This window comes from Strix aluco, chromosome 11 (genome assembly GCF_031877795.1).
Source record: "Strix aluco isolate bStrAlu1 chromosome 11, bStrAlu1.hap1, whole genome shotgun sequence".
In the NCBI taxonomy this organism is placed as follows: Eukaryota; Metazoa; Chordata; class Aves; order Strigiformes; family Strigidae; genus Strix; species Strix aluco.
In genome coordinates, this window is record NC_133941.1 from 20,760,232 (window position 1) to 20,777,289 (window position 17,058).

General features: G+C 36.4%; 1 protein-coding gene across 8 annotated transcripts in view; it reads left to right on the forward strand.

The window, feature by feature from the left end:
• The window catches only part of ATP2B2 (ATPase plasma membrane Ca2+ transporting 2), a 431,184-nt gene that overhangs the window by 200,205 nt on the left and 213,921 nt on the right, over positions 1-17,058 (forward strand). The window contains exon 1 of one of the 8 annotated variants that reach the window (XM_074836601.1): positions 8,551-8,568. The exons of the other annotated variants lie outside the window; for them this stretch is intronic. The gene's annotated coding sequence lies outside the window, so the exon portion shown is untranslated. Of the gene's footprint in view, positions 1-8,550; positions 8,569-17,058 lie in introns of those variants that run through there. 8 annotated transcript variants of the gene reach the window in all.

Genomic DNA, 17,058 nt, shown 5'->3' on the forward strand with positions numbered 1-17,058 from the left:
TAGGCCAAAAATAATTCAATTCAATTGCACAATTACTTCTGTTGTTATTATATCACTGAATAAAATAATTATTTATGAAACATTTTTGCAGCAGATGACCAAAATGTTTTATTGCTCAATGCCATTCATTGGATTAGGAAAATGGATTACAACTGTGAGTAATGAGTTCCTAAAGCCCCTGAATGATATGATTTCTGTAAATGTCTGCTTGATGTCATTAACCTTAAGCATTCTGAGAAATAACCTGCTCTTAAGATTTGCCTTTACCTAATATTTTGTGTACTGAATTTACTCTGTGTCTTTATTAACATGCTTGTGAGATCTAACTGGACATCACTTAGATGAATATGCTTGGTTTTAAAAAAGGTGTAGGAACTAAAGAATTGCTATACTTCAGCAGATTACGAATCTGCTTAGACCTGTGTTTACATGGTCCTATTCATCAAGTGAAGAGTGATCTTGTAAAATAATAGCATGAAAAATGAAAAGATTGTGTGTTTAAATGAGAGCGTTACTTAATATTTAATACAACCCTTATGTTTTCTTGCCCAACAACAACACTTTTCAAGTTTTTGCCTGTAGTGATCTCTCACTCAGTGGAAGTTTATTTCTGAAATCAGGGTGCAGCTGCCATTGTGACGCCTTTGAATTAAATCTCAGTGCTAGTCACTGGAGTGCTGTATCATTTTCCAATGAACCTGTGGAGAGTTCACCGCAGAGCTAGTACAGGCAAATTTACTTATTTCCGTTTTATCTGTCTAAAATAGCAAATACACCAGCTATAAACTATGAGTGAGATGTAGTACTCTCTCCCACCCCCGACCTAGAAGGTTGGAAATTTTTTTCTCAGATGTGAAATGATAAATTATACTTTCAGTATTGGTCCAACTGGAAAAGCAATGGTGTAGGCATAAGTTCTCTGGCTGGATGTCTGTTTTAAGGCACATGGTGAAAAATATGCCATCTGGCAATGGGAAGGAAAAGCCTTAAGAATGGATTTGGTAATTAAGCTTGTTAACAATGGCGGTTTGGGGGAATTGTTTTAAGGGGCAAATGATTTTCAGTACCATCAAGCGTGGTGTATAGTTATAATTCTCTTTACGCATCTTTCTAGTTTGGTGTATTTTCTTTTTGAAATACTTTTGCTGAATAGATAAACAATGTAGCACTGAAAATGAGCCCTTAGGGGCTGGCTTCTAACTGCCTGTTGGCTTCAGTGCGCTGGCTCACAGAACTGGTCATGGGAAGGCTTGCCACGTGTATCCTGCTTTTAGACCATCCTGGTACTGCTGTGTGGATTTGTGGGTGGTTTTGGTTCCAGTGTCTCGCAGAGTAAGGTCAGACATGGGCAGCTTGCCTTGGAAGGAAGACTCTTATTTTCTGTGTGCTTAACATCTCCCTTGACTCTGTAAATGGAAGGCTGCAACTTTGTCTAATTGCTGTATCGCAGAAAAAGGAGACGTCAGCGTGGTAGCATCTTCCTCTTCTCTGAAACCCGCTGTCTGTGTCAACCACGTTACACCCACAGATACAACAATTATGTAGAGAAAATAAACAGTATGAATGACACTGTGAGGACGACAAAACCCTGTGTCATCTAGGCTACTGCAGCCTTTCAGAAAATTTATTCTGGACTTCTGTGAAGCAGGTCATCAGGTAATTCAAAGCAAAAATGGGCATTTAACAGCAACATAAGAAGCGCAGATGATGGACGGGCTTGAAGGACCTAAATTTTTTTTTTTTTTCCCCCCAGACATACGGAGTAAAGGGGTTCTTGTTGAGATCAGTGCCGCAGGGACAGATGCCAGCTCTCTACCTTGTCTCATCCCTTGGTTCCTGCCACTTACAGCAGTTGTGTAGCAGACATCCAAATTATCATACTTTTGCTTCGGGGTTTACCAAACTTTCCTCTTGAGAGACCTTGTCCTAAGAAAAAAAAAATCCTCATTTGCAGACTTCTATTTCTGACTCCTGAAGTTCACTTTTGGCCTAGATAAATTTCTAGTCTTTGTTGTCCTACTAGTCGGATATTCTTTGTGCAGCTGAGTGGGAAAGAATGGGAAGGAGTCTTTGAATAACTTTGTGGATTTGTGTGAGAAACTTAAACGAAGGGAAATACAATGTTTTGTGCAACAGCTGTATTAAAATCAGCATAGTTTGAGAAATGGATGTCCTACTTCTGGTTATTGATTTCCTCATAATATTGTTTTATTTGTGTCCTTTTTTCATGGTTCCATTTTGTGGTGTGTGTTTGAAAGGTTTCAGCTCCTGACAAGACGATGTATTATTTTTCTGTCTAGCTGGCTAGCTTCCCTTCCCAACTCCTTTTCTGGGTTTTACCCTCAAGTCAGATATTGCTGCTTCCAGATTTCAGCCCAGATTACCTGGTGGTAATGGAATTAATAATAACAGAATTTTAAAATTTGTTAGGATCTTTTGTCTGATGATTTATTAAAGAGAATAAAAATAGTGAACTCCATGCAGATTTTATGTAAAGGAAGGGACTGAACCGGTAAGATTTTATTGGGATGCCATCAGACTGGGTTTAAATTCTGTACCTCTCTGATTGACAGAGTCAACGTAGAAGGAAGAAAGTGAAAAGAAGTAAAATGGTGACATGTCTTTTCATCAAAAGCTGAATTGAATTTACGGTTTACAGTGCACCTTTCCCTCATAAAGAGTATCTGTTGTCTTTACAAGTTTATTGGTGGGATATTTTTGCAAAGATTGGCATCATTTATGAGTGTTTATAGAGGTTTCAGTCTTTAGAATGGTTTTCTCCTGAGCGGTTTCTGTTCTATTCTTAAATGATTTCTAAAGATCCCTCAAGTGAGAGATTCTTGACAGAGCAGTAGCAGCTAGTATAACTTTTTACTGTAGTTACTTTTCTGCACCCATGGATATATAATGACACATTTGAGTAGGTGGTTTAATGCTTGTGTTTTGTTTTTTTCAGGTTCTAAATGTAATAGTCTTGTTTTAGCCACGACTTCACACTTTGATAATGTCCAAAATTAATTTATAATTTTGTTTGTTTGTTTTCTGATCAGTATGAAAACCTCATCACAGAGTTCATATAGGAGATAGAATCATAGAAAGGTTTGGGTTGGAAGGGACCTTAATGCCCATCTAGTCCCACCCCCTGCCACAGGCAGGGACACCTTCCACCAGCCCAGGTTGCCCAAAGCCCCGTCCAACCTGGCCTTGAACCCTTCCAGGGAGGGGGCAGCCACAGCTGCTCTGGGCAACCTGTGCCAGTGTCTCACCACTCTCACAGGGAAGAGTTTCTTGCTTACGTCCAATCTAAACCTACCTTCTTTCAGTGTAAAACTGCTGCCTCTTGTCTTCTCACAGGCCTTGGTAAGAAGTCTCTGTCTTTCTTATAAGCCCCCTTTATATACTGAAAGACCACAATAAGGTCTTCCTGGAGCCAGAGTATGCTACTTTTTTGAAGTGTAGAAGCATTATTCACAGGAAAAAGAACACTTTTAATTTAAAAAGTGGATGCAATCTACATTACAGTGCAAGGGAGTACAGGCATCATGATGGTTTTTCATACTGTATCGATCAGTATGCCCCATGTGGACATTTTAAATTACCAAAGTATTGTGTGAAAGAGAAGTGTATTAGATCTATTTGCTTATTCTTTCAGTAAATGTACCTCATTGAGTACTGGCAATAATTCCTTGAAGTTATGGTGTCTATGGTTACGACTTCCTTGGAACAATAAACAACGGTGACTGAATGGCTTTTCCAGCCAGAAACAAGATATATTACTGTGCATTCACTTTCTTATTAGTAAGGCCGTTTCAAGGAAAGATCGAAACTCAATACTATGTTAAAGTTGCAAAAACAGAAATAAAAGGTGTGTTTTGTGTTTCTTCCTGTAAGAACTACGCTCTCAGAGGCAAATACATGGAATATGTGTCCCCTACATATAGGAATTGAAGTATCAATTTCTTAATTGAAAATATAAATGAAGCTCAAATGGGGTGTGGGTTGTGAATTGTGGAAGACTAGTTTTAGGCTTGTGTGCACTCAGGCATGGTAAGTCTTACTGTCCCAGCCCTATTACATAAAGAATGTCTAAACTGTTACGGATGTTTAGTACAATCAAAACTGGATGAACAGGATGTAGTAAACAGATTACAGCAATGTTTTATTGGTAATTCATTCTGATGTGGGAAGCAAACATGGAAGAACCATCAAGTGGTGTATAAATAGAGTAAAATGAAGAGGTGCTGTGCAGGGTATAACAGTTTTCAAGTTAACTGAGCAGTAACTCCAGAGATTAAGGAGAAGAAAAAAGTAGTCAATTTTGCTTAACTAAGATTGAGATAAATATGCTTTCAGTTTGGAAGGTGTGTTTTCAGCCCCAAGGATTAAGTGGATTTGGCAGTTCCTTTGAGTTTGACATTGATATTGTAATGAGCTTTAAATAGGTGATTCCCAACACCTCCTGCTCCCTATGCCCATGAGGTCAGCCCCAGGGTCAAACGGAATACCAGGGAGGTTGGCTTCCTCAGACCTTGAGGGACATGTCCCCAGGTGACACTCAGTCTTTTGAAAATCTGTCAGTTCATCATGACTCACTTGAGAAGTGCTACTAGCTGAAGACAAAGCACAGATTACCCATTGCCATCTGTTAGAAGCCTCCTGCTCCCTCATGGCTGAGGCTTTGGTGTGTGAAGATGTGGATCAGGTTAGCAGGCAAGATGATACAGCGGAAGAGGGTGGTGAGAAGATCTGCTTCTCAGTGTGAAAAGCAGGTGACCAGACCACACAGTCCTTGTGCCACTTCAGTAATCTCCGATTTCACTGCTTTTATGTAACAATATTGTTTCTTGACAGCAAGTGCAACTTTCTCCTTATATATTTTGCACCATTTCCTTTCAGAACACCCAAAATAATTTTAATTTTTTTCTTTAAGTAAGAATATGGTGGGTTGCATTCTATTTATTTGAGAAAAGCCAACTGACCACTTGAAAATATAGAAGCAGAACTGGACTGGTACCTACAATGTTTAAAGAGAAATCAAAAAAAATCATCATTCTTGTACTTCAAGAGCATACAAGATCTTCACATTTTCAGATTTTCATCAAGAAGGTGGGCAGAATCAACCAGAAAAGAGAAACAGAATGAAAATATTTTAGTCCAAATAAAGTAAATGCAAAATCATTGAAGTTAATGTAGGGAACAAACCTCAATGAAAACACTCTCAGAAAACTTCGAGCTAAGCGCGAACCAGGCATTTTTATTCTGAAACAAATCCAAATCATTGCTGTTATTCAGGAACAGTAGTTCTGGAATGGTAAACTCGGATCTCCAAGGCAGTGAGAAGAGGTAGCTCTGGAGGCCTGTGCTCCCAAGTTAAGGATCAGCAGTGACAGGTAGATATAGGGAAGCACAAGAGTGCTACAAGAAATTACCACTTCCTGGGATGCCTCTTTGTCAAATAATTGTGACCTTATTTCTCATCAGTTGTCAGGGAACAGATTGGTTTTAAAATCTGACTTAATATGTTATTTCTAACAGCTATGTGACCATGTGGTTAAAATGCTGTAACCCATTCATGACACAGATGAGAAATGGGATAATAAGGTCCAAGGAACATTTTTACTACTGTGAGCAGCTTTGGAGTAGCTGGCTCTCAAAATTTCAACATTTGAAACAGGCCACTAGAAATACTTCTACAACTATTTCATTGTTTAAGGAGAATCTTATTCCAGTTCTGCAGAAACCCCAAAACAAGCAAACCCCCACTCCCCCAATCTAGGAATCAAAGTGATCTGGAATACTGAATCTACTCCTTTGTCTTAAGAGAACAACTTCCCTGGTTGACTGAGGGATTGGAGGAGCTTGCACCACTTCTGTAACTAATTAGAACTAGAAATAGAAAAATGTCAGGCTTTGTGTCAATCATCTGTTTTGCAGCAAATTCATCCATACGTAGCAGCATCCTTTACTTTGTAGTTTTCCTTACGTTGAGCCGCGCAGTATTTAATGAGCCGTGCTTGCCAGAGCCCTCTGCCCGTCCCAGCACAGAAGCACATGCAGATGTGCACTGTGCCTCTCCTCCTGCGCCAGGAGGTGTGAAGCCAAATGATCGGAGGGAGGCAGGGGGAACATGTGTAGGACCTTTCACTCCTGTTTGGTGGGATGTTGTACCATAATTTACTGCATGTAAGAGGAGGACCCTGCCCTCCTCTGCTTGTTTTCCCTCTTCTATTGTGAGCAGGTCAGGATGGATTCAGAAGGGGCTCTGAAGTTACAGTAGAACGTCCTGAGTTTTACTGTAATTTTGAACTTCTAGTATTTGCTGAGACCAGTATAAAAGAAGTCAGTTTTAAAACTGGGGCAAAGGCACTTGAAGTCAGTCTCTTTGGCACAACTCTCTGCGGACTGTTCTTGCCAACAATTCCAGCGAGCATCTTTGCTGGTTTCAAATTTACAATAGAAACAATTTGTGAAGTTCAAGATTTTATGTAATTTACACAGAGGAGAATGTAGTTTACAATGCTGACTGTGAAGGCAGTGTTCCTTACAGTTCCTAATATAGTATAATAAAAAATAAAAAATGGCACTAAATAGTTATTTGAAACCTACAACCAAAATTTCTGTGCTTTGTGTGTGTATGATAGAAGAGGTACAAATGGTATGACTTTGATATTTAGTCTTTCTTTTGGTAGTTTGTCACACTATTTTTTTTCAAAGATTACTTTTATTTTCCTGAAAAACACAGGTATGATATAACACGATACCCAAAGAGCAGCCAACGTTTTTGTTCGGTGAGAACTTCTAAAGGTTAAAACCCATGATTTTTCATACTAAGGTGGGAAGTAACAGTTTCACCTTTGCTGTCTATTTTCTTTCCTGGTAGTATAGAATAAGAAGGGCCAAATATGACAAATTTTGGTGTTTGTTTTTTAAACAGTGTAGGCACAAGTTCAGTGTTGGAAAAAAAATCCGCTGTTAAATTGGCATGTATCAGCGATGAGTGATCTAGATGCAGTTCTGCATTTCAGTTTTAACATGTAAGCTTATTGTGCGAATGTGTTCTGAGTTTGCTGAGGGTGCAACAGAGGACAGTTTTGGTTTTGTTTTGTTTTTCTTCTAAATTAGAGGCAAATTACTGGACCAGAGCCTAAGTAAGACATTACGAATCCTATGACCAGAACCAAAAATTTGCCCCAGGACCAAGGTAACTAGTTTTCAAGTCATGTGTTAGGATATTTTTTTTGTGTTATTTTAATAGAGATTATTTTTACCCAGACAAGCTCAATAGTTTGCAAAATAACAGTTTTCTGTCATGGAGTAAAAATAGCAGATCTTTTCAGCACATTTTAAAATCTTTTTCTCTGTGCTAAAATGTTCTTTCAATGAAGAAAAATCCACCCCAATGCATATTAGAATTGTGAAGAGGGTTCCTTCAGGCCATTGTGAGAGAATTTCTGTCAGTTTACTGCTGTGGAAGGGATACAGGCCTGTATGAATTGTCTTGAACTGCTTCTCATGTTGAGTTTGTGATTCAAAGACGAGAATATCTTCAGAAATAGATTTTCCTGTTCAACACTGTCTTGTCTTATTTTTGTCCTTTTTGTGCTTAAGATTAAATATAAAAAACATTAATACAGTTCACTGATGCTTGTAAAAGCTGCCCATATCAAAGACACCCACTCATAATTTATAAATAAATTTAAAGGTATTTACAAATGTTTTATGCTTAAGTGTTCTTGGTAATGGTAAAGCTTCTACTTTTCAGTATTACTTTCTGTTGTACATGTTATAAGCTAAAGGTATTACTTCAATTTTGTGATGTTTTAAGCTGTTCTACAAATCATTTTCACAAATTTACAAAAATATAAAATGCTGTACAAAAAGTGAAGTGAATTTTTGAGAATTGCTATCTTGTATTTTCATAATGTTTGTAACTATTGAAGTTTCTCTACTGGAGAGTGATCCTTTTTTTGAGATTTCCAAAATTATTTTAAAATAACATTGCTCAGCATTTTCTTTTCTATTTCTAATTTTTACTAAGATACTCATGCAACTAATACAAATATGGATTAAATTTAATCTGGGGGCATAAATAGGAGCAAAATAAACTATATTATTAACATGCTGAATTTTTAGTCATTAGTATGGAATGGTTGGATTCACATTAATCTCAAATCTCAGCAAGAAATGATCGTCTTGGGCATTTCTGAATTCCACCTGGTGAAGTGAAAATTAACTCAGTCCAGAGTGCAATGCTGAAACCTTATTACACACAGTGCTTGTTCTTAAACTCACACTGAGTAGCAATCACTAGCAGAAGAGATTGGTGTTATTTTTACAGATGCACAATGTTTCCTATCTTCATACATGTACATTTTGCTCGAGTCAGTCTGAAATTTGAAGAATGACTTTTCTTTGTACTGTTTCATACTTAGAAGAGGTAATGTTTTAATTCTGTGTTAAGTACATATAGTTTAGGTTCTGCTTGACCAATAATATTCAAATTTTCAGACTGCTGAGTGGCTTCCGCCTTCCACTGAAGCAGATGATTTGATGCAAGATAAGACACTGGTGAGGAATGAAGAATAAATCTCTCCTTTTGCTAATTTGCATTAATGTGTCACTGGGGCAGAATATCTTCCCATGACCCATGATCTATTTCTCAGGTCACTTCTCGTAAACAAGAAATGGTTTGAAAAGTGGCTCTGAAGAAAGCATTCTGAGATTTTGGCATTAGTGGTGTAGTACTACCATGATAAAATGGTGCTTGAATGATAATTATAAAAACATTCATAAATTTATGAAGTAATGCCTGTATGGGATATACTTTTTTAACCTGAGAGATCTTGTAATTTGGATAAGAGTAAATAATCTGTTTCTTTATTTTCCTGCTTCATCTTCTGAAAAATCTTTGGGTATGAATGTCTTTAAGGAGTCTGAAAGGAGAGTTCTAAAGGCTACATTTAGCTTTAGAAAATGCTTTGTACTGATGGTAGTTACACAAACTCTTCTAGGTCTTCTTATCCTTGCAGGATGGCTTCTATATGAATTCAGATAAACAGTCTGTGAAAATAGTGTAGTCTTTGTGATATCTCTGGCCCTTGGTGCTCTGAGAAAAAAAGAGAAAAATTTCTATTTTGATGACTTCTATTTAATGATTTTAGTGATGTGCCTGAATTTCAAGGCAATACAAGAATTTATTAAACAGCCGTCACTCTGAATCTGTAAAATATAAAGGACCACAGTAGGGACGCTGTGAGTCTTGGTTATATCTGATCTGGCAACTAAATGTCCCAGTACTTCAAAGTGCAAAGACTGGTGAAAGCTTAAGCAGTGTGTTTGAAGAAGCAGTTGTACTGCACTTGCTGAAGGGTTACCAGCAGTTAGGCTCCCTTATCAGTTAAATGTAAATATTTTAAGTAGAACTGTTGCCCTACTGAACTGCAAAACATACTTTTCCAGAAATTACATATGTTGTGTAATTACCAGTAATATAACCAGTTGTAAATTCTCTTTTGCTAAATGATTTGTTAAAAAGTTTGCCTTAGTTTTTTATCCTGTGTGGGTGTTTTGGGTTTGTTTTGTTTTTTAATCCTCATTAAAAAGGTCAGGCTTTCTTTCTTATAATGTAACTGGCACTTCATACCAAAACCAAAGCAGATGTCAAAAAATGCAGATTTGCTTTTCAGTCTTCATTTATCTGAACACTGTGTAACTGTTCAGCGCGTAGCTACTGTTTAAGTTTCTTAGGAGATATTTGTTTGCAAGTTAGCATCATAGGGCTTAGCGGCTTTGTAAGCTGCATGTCTTCTACGGTCGCTAAAAGCTTTGAGAGGAATCTGAAACCTTTCAACAGCTTGCACAGCTCCAGCTATTCTTGTAAATCTAGGCGGGATGAGCTGTGCATTACATGCCAAGCTCCTGACTTCTCAGGCACTAGTATAGGAGGATTTCTATCAGGTGTCTTATGTGCCTTTGACTTTTATGTGTTCAACCCAGATGAGCCCTGCTTGTGTTTGGATTATGAAAACAGAGTCTCACTTTGAATTTTCTGGTATATGAGTACATGCGGTGCTGATTCTGTAGTTGGGATCGGAGTATAACAGTTTTAACATGTAAATTATGGGAACTTCCTACTTAACTCATTCCAGAGAGGGTTTGTTATCTGAGATTAGTACTCCTTAAATGAGAGGAAGATATTTTTAAAGCTGTGTTTGCGTTTTGGTCAGACATTTGGGACTTTCTTATTATAGTTTGTATATTTTCATTGTCGTAATTGCAGAAAAAACATAGTGGGGAATGAGTTCAGACTGTGAGAACAGTCTGAGCTCAAAAGTACACAAATATAATATTTAAATCTCTTTGCTTAGGAGATCTAACATAGCATGTAATTAAATGATAATTTTACTGAGGTTGAAAGGGGTTTTGCAACTTAGGTTTCTGCTGTTCTACCTGCTTAAAAAGCAGATGAATTACAGAAAAAGACTGTGGTTCTTCTGAAACAAAATCTGTTACAGAGCCTTAAAAAGTAGAAAGCATTTACTTTTGAAACTTTCTTCTCAAGCAGAAAAATCTGTTCTTGTATTATGGAAAGGTTTGTCATGTCAGATGCATTTGGGTGAATTTAGACCAATAAAGTTGCTTGAGAGAATGTTTGATTTGATACTGACCAAACTGTATTATGGACATTGGACAATCTTACAGGTAAAAGAGGTGTGTAGATTATGGAGACTATGAAATAGATCCAGTTTGTTTGTTCCCATTTTATTACTTTATATTATTCTGGCTTGAAAATTGCTAACAGCAAGTGATTAATAAAACATAATGAAGATATTGTTGGGTCAGATTCTGGGGCCTGCCCCTTAATGAGTTCAAATTGGTACAGATCTAGAAATCAATGGAGCAAGAGTGTTTTGTCTTGCTTATGTGCCTAAGTTTATGGCAAAAAAAATTTCTCCCGATGCCCTATTTTCCTGTAACATAATATTGGCTCAGTTCCTCATTGGCACAGGGAGAAGGGGAGAGTGCTGCTACCTGGCTTTCTGCATGTAGTTTTCAAACTATAGCAAAGAAGTTGCTGTAGGAGTGAGATTTAGTGAATACCTCCTCATACCACTGCCCTTGGGGGCATCGTTCATGATGTGAAATATATTCAACCTGCATAAAGACATAGGGTTTTTAACATTTGTGTTTGTACATTAGTTTGCATTGTAATGATGGTGTTGTAGGTTTTTGCAGTTGTCTTTAAAATCTGGAGACATAATGGCTGTCTTGCACTTATCAGTTACCTTTGGGGGCAGTAACTTGACACCTTCATAAAATATTACTGCTCAGTTGCTATCTATATGTCTAAAAAAATGTGCTGCAGTGGTATGTTTTAGATACTGCTGCAATAGCACAAAAAATCTGTGGAGTTGAGTTTGTTTTTACCTTTCTGTAGATGAGGTTGAATTTCCTTTACACGTGCATTTTGTAGCACATTGTTTAGGAGAGATGTCTCTGAAATACTGAGGTACAATAGACGCTCATTTATTAAATGCAGAGCTGGGAGGTGATTTTTTTGTAAGGTCACTAGCTTATGTTGTGCCTACCTAGTAGCTTTTTTCATAATTCATAGTTCTTATGCCTTTTTCAACTCTGCTTGCAGAGAATTGGTGGAAGCAAACTTGGTCAGAAGATGAGAAATGAGAGATCTGATATAAAGGTCACCTCTGAAAGTAACAGATACAATCATATTGATTTAATCAAACCTGCTTTTTCAGGCTTTTAGTAGACAGTTTTTGTTCAAAAATCCTAGTTTCTTTTAAATGTTTTTTTAAATGAGCTGTTTTATTCTTAAATTTGAAACCACATTGCTAAAGTTATTACAGGTAAAGGTGGTCTCCATTTTCTATCACTCTTTGCCAAATTAATTGTTTCTCAGTTTTGTGATTCATTTAGTTCTTATTTCTTCTGCATTTTTTTGAATGAGATTGTAGATTTTAAAATATTGCTGAAAATATTGAAAGTATTTTATGGCTTGAGAAACTAGCAGTGTTTGTGCCCTTCCCCCAAGCAACAGATACCCCCCCACTGGCCTTCCATCATCTCCGTTCTTTATTCATTCCCTGAAATTACACTCTTACCTTGAACCTTGTCTACAATGACTTGTCATATCATATAGCCTTATTGTATCTTATCTTACATAGACCTTTAAAATAAAAATCTGATGTTACCGATTTGTTACAAAATACTTGGACAAGAAACAATATTCTATGTGTCATCAACATTATCTAGGCCAGTAACTTAAATTTATATACAGGAAAATGGGTATATATCTGGCTAACAAAAACAATTTTTGTAATATAGTGTGAAGATAGCGTTCGGTTACTCTGAGCTTCATGCAAATGTTAGAGCAGTGGCAAAAGCAACTTTCCTGAAGTAATATCTTGGAATGGTCTTGAATTTCCATTTCCTACCCTGTGAACCAAACTTCTGTCATTTTGTTTCTATAATTCTTAATCACTCCCCAGCGTAGATATTTGGCTTTTTGAATTGATCACCATAGTAATAAATAAATAAATACTCCCCACTCCAATTGACATTTTTTCTCTCTGTAAATGTAGATAAAACAATTCCAGAGTTATTCAGGATGGAAAGTATCATAAAGGTAAGGTAAATAAGTTACTTTAATTCTTAATTTTAGACTCCTCTGCTCAGGTTCAGAGTGGCTACTAGTAAACACCTATGTTCTTGAAAATGGCAGTTACATTTTAAAGTGTTTATTTGTATAAAAATTATAGTGCCAACAGTGTTTGCCCTGAGATGACATTTACCTTTTGCTTATGTTGGAGCTACTACTGATACGCTCTTCCCCCCGCGAACTCCAAGCACTCATTGTTCATCTGTATGGACACAGTTGCATTTTTGGCTGACTGTGCTTAGTGTGCTCTGTACTTGTGCAGGTCACAGTGCCATTTGGGCTTTGAATAATTGTGTGGTATATTTATTGGTTACTTTTTGACTGCTCTAAATAAGCTCCATAGTATGCTGTACAGTATGTGTAAATCCTTGATAAATCAGAGTTACTTTTCAGCAAAACCAGTTAGAAATGAACTATAAGTTTGGCTGTGTACCACTGGAGTGAAAGGAGCTTCTTATGGACGCACGGAAATGTGTTGCTGAGCAAGCTGCTTTGATTAACAGAATATACTGTAATTTAGAAGTTGGGTTGGAGTGTAAGTAGCTATGAGACAGAATTGTAAGTATATTTCAGGATACACCTGTATTTGTAATGCTTAGTCAAATCAGCATAGAACACTTCCAGGACACCAGTAAAAGTTGTGCTTAACGTGTATTTTAATTCTGCCGTTCAAAAGGCAGACTTGCTATAACGTTCTGGATTTATAAGAATATGAAAACCAGCATTTTATTATGGTATCAGTGCTTTCTTGTTCAAGTTTTTGATTGGCTATGAAATATGACTAAAAGTCCATAATTTTTAAATAGGTACTTAGGCTGAGTCCTAACATACAGATCTTGATCATATTTATCACTTTGACTTAAGAAACGAGTCATCTTACTAACAGCAATTTCTTCTCAGTACTTAAGAAAAATATTTTATGGGTGTTGCACATACTGCTTTCTTGTTAAGGTATAATTTTGTTCTATTTTGGATCATTTGCATGCCTCAAATGTTTTTTAACAGGTTATATAGTTTCTGTAATATTTTAAAGTGTTTTAATTACCTAGATTTTAACAATTTATTGTAATAGTTGGGTGAAGCTATCTCTAGTATTTTCTTTACACTCAGAAAACCAAGAATCTGGGACTATTTGTTCTTCACCTCAACTGTGCTGTTATGGAGGGTCTATACATGTGAAATACTACTTTAAGTTCTGATCAGTCAAGAACCCATTAACTTGTAGAATTTGATCTTCTAAGGTAAAAGTCCAACAATGCCTATTTTTAAATACAACAGTGTAATTCTTCTAGACTGTATTGCAAATATTCATTAGGCCTGTAGGGGAAAATGTTACGCTTTACAGATATAAAGATCTGTAATGTAAAGGAATCAGCAGTTAATTTCATCACTTTTTCATAGTTTGACAGTGATAAATGTAATTTGCACCATTAAAATATAGTAACTTTTACTGATACCACTTGAGGATAATTTTAAAAAGTGGCACTAAAAGCTTTAATTCTTTTGGATATTTTATATTTTTTTTTCTAATCGTATTTCTGTCTTTTATTGATGGGATAGAACATTGATCTGTGAGAAAGTAATGGGTTTTGAAAATTTAGTGTTTAATGTTAAAACAGTATGATGTGATCGTTCTGCAGAACCGAACCTCTTCTGGGTTTTATGCTGATGCACTCACTGGTTTGTTGTTTAGGGGCATTCTAACATGAGGAGAAACAAGGAGTAAATGATGGATGTTCAGAACAGACATACAAACAATATGAATTGTGTGTGTATAAATCCCTCTACATATTATTTTTCCCATAATTTTTTTTTTTTTATAATGTGGATTACTACTACTTAGCTCACTTCTTTTTTTTTGTGTGTGTGTGGACATTTTTTAAAATTGAAGCTGTTAAGAACTTTCTTTCCCTTCTCTCCAAGATTTAGGTTGAGAATAGTAGTTCAATACATTTGTGTTCTTCATGGAAAAACCCCATTGCAGTTCAATTTAGGCAGGTTTTACAAAAATGGAGAGCTAGGCTTACACATGGTGTCAAAATCTCTGAAGAGAAGCTGAGAAATAGGAACAATGACTTAGTTGCCTCCCCTCTTCTGTAATATTTTAGTAGTTGAGGGATTCAGAGTGAGGGAGGCTGGGATTCCGTTTCATTTTATGCTTGATCACACTTAATCCACTACCTCTTATTTTCCAGAATATTTCCATAACAGATAACTTGCATGATATTCTGCGTTTGGTGTGAAGACTTTCTTTGCTACTAGTGTTCCATTTCATATAAAATACTTAAATAAATAAGTAAAAACAGAGGCAGTGGTTGGAACTCTAACAGTTTCTGTCTTTCCAGTAGCATTTCCTAATAGTGGTTCTTAAAAGTCATTATTTCTAGTTTAAGTGCTTCTAACTTCGGTGGATCTTGTTTTGCTTAATTTTGCACATGCTTACATCTGTCTTGTAAGTAAAGAACTGTCTTCTTTCTGGCTCAGTACCCTGAGGTGTGCACAAAGCCCAGGCTTTATTTTCTTGAGTAGGCGTGGTGCATTAAAAAATTAGGAACACAGGAACTGACAGGGCAAATGAATCCTGCGGTCCACTTTCTTTGCTGTCTTCTATTGCAAACTAGTGAATTCTGCAAGAGACTGTTAAATTATCTAGAATGGAGAACTGTAGCAACGTCATCTTACTTTTCAGGATTTATTAATAAAAGAAAGCAACTACCTACAGTTGTTCCCTCCTCCGCGTTTTGTGTTGCCCTGTGCTGTGTGTTTTGCATTCAAGGGTGCAGCGCTTCTCTTGCCTGCTGCCTTCCTCAAGACAGTGTGCAGTCAGCTAGGGAAGGGGAGAGGGAGAGAGAAATCTATAGGGGGTGGAGAGAAAGTGCTCCCCTCACAGGAAAGGTGTGTCTTTTCTAACACAGGTTCAGACCACTCTGGAGTTAGTCTTAGGTAAGTACATCATATTATGGTCATTTGTGCCGCCTTGCTGTAATGGGTAGCTGTGTCTCACTTGCATAATTTATCTCTTGGTTCAGTAATACAATCCCAGTGGTTGGAGAATTTCAGGTACGGGAGACAAATGCTTTTAATGGTAACTTTCTCACTATACTTTGCTATCCATCAGGATGATTTTATGCTGTCTAAACAATATTTTGTGTTCTGAGGGAGGGTACACGAGCGGTGTGTATAATGAGTAGCAACTTGAGTTACTTTTAAGCCATAAGGCAGATATGTGGGCTTGTAAGAGTGAGAATGTCCATTATTAGTTTGCACAGCCAGAAGGCAAATGATAATTGCTTTGAAAACGTCCCCTATGTTTTAATTTTAGAAAGTATGATAATAGAAATGATTCATTATAATAGAACCATGTATATAAAAGAAAAACTAAGCTCTTACTATTTTTGCAGGATTTATTACCTAGTGATGATGTTGTACCTGAAATATTAATCAATTGCTTATATTCTCATTAACAATTGTCACATAGTATACTTTTGGGCTTATTACAAATGCAATATTTTGGGATAAGTTTCATAGATAACAGTAAATGTTCAATATTACAAGAAAATATTTGGAAAGAAAAAAGCAGCTTACTAATGAACTTTATATAATGATGCTTGTACTTTGCTTGTATTGAAAATTTACATCCTTTCTATTTAAATGTAATCTTTTACAAATGCATTCAGGACCAGATTTTGCCTTGACAGAACTTCACATGCACTGTTCTGACATTATTTTCTTACTTTCAGACCAGTATAATAGCTGTGAATTTTGTTTCTCTTTAACTTGAGTTTAGACACCAATAAGCACAATATTTATTTTGGAAGCTAGAGCATTTGTTTCTGAACTAACTAAACCTTCTAAATGAGTACAATTGGACTAAGTATTTTAGTAGAACATGGAATGCATCACTATTCCTGCTCCTTATTGAAAGTAGGGATAGAGGAGAATAGATTACAGAATTATTTTTGATGAAATACAGCAACATTTTGCAAGTTGTCATGTTTTATGTAGTCAAATTTTGCTTATCCTTGAATTTCGAATAGATTCACAGAGCAGTTTTAGCTGAAATTCAAATTGTACTGAATGTCTGGATAGGGTGATATATTTGGATTTGCAAATGCTTACATGAAATTTATAAGTTCTCTGAAAGGAATTAGCTGAAAAGGGATTCTCAAAAAGACTTTTTTTTTTTTTTTTAAAGGATTCAAGTTACATCTAAAATATTGGCAGACAATCTGCCATTCATCAATTTAGCTAGAAAAGTGTCTAAGACCAAAGCTTTTTTCATCCCCTCTACAGGAGACAATCCATACTTTCTAAAATGTTCATATGTGGGCATGTCTGTGAAACTGATTTTTGCCTGAAAATACCCAAAGTTAGTAAAG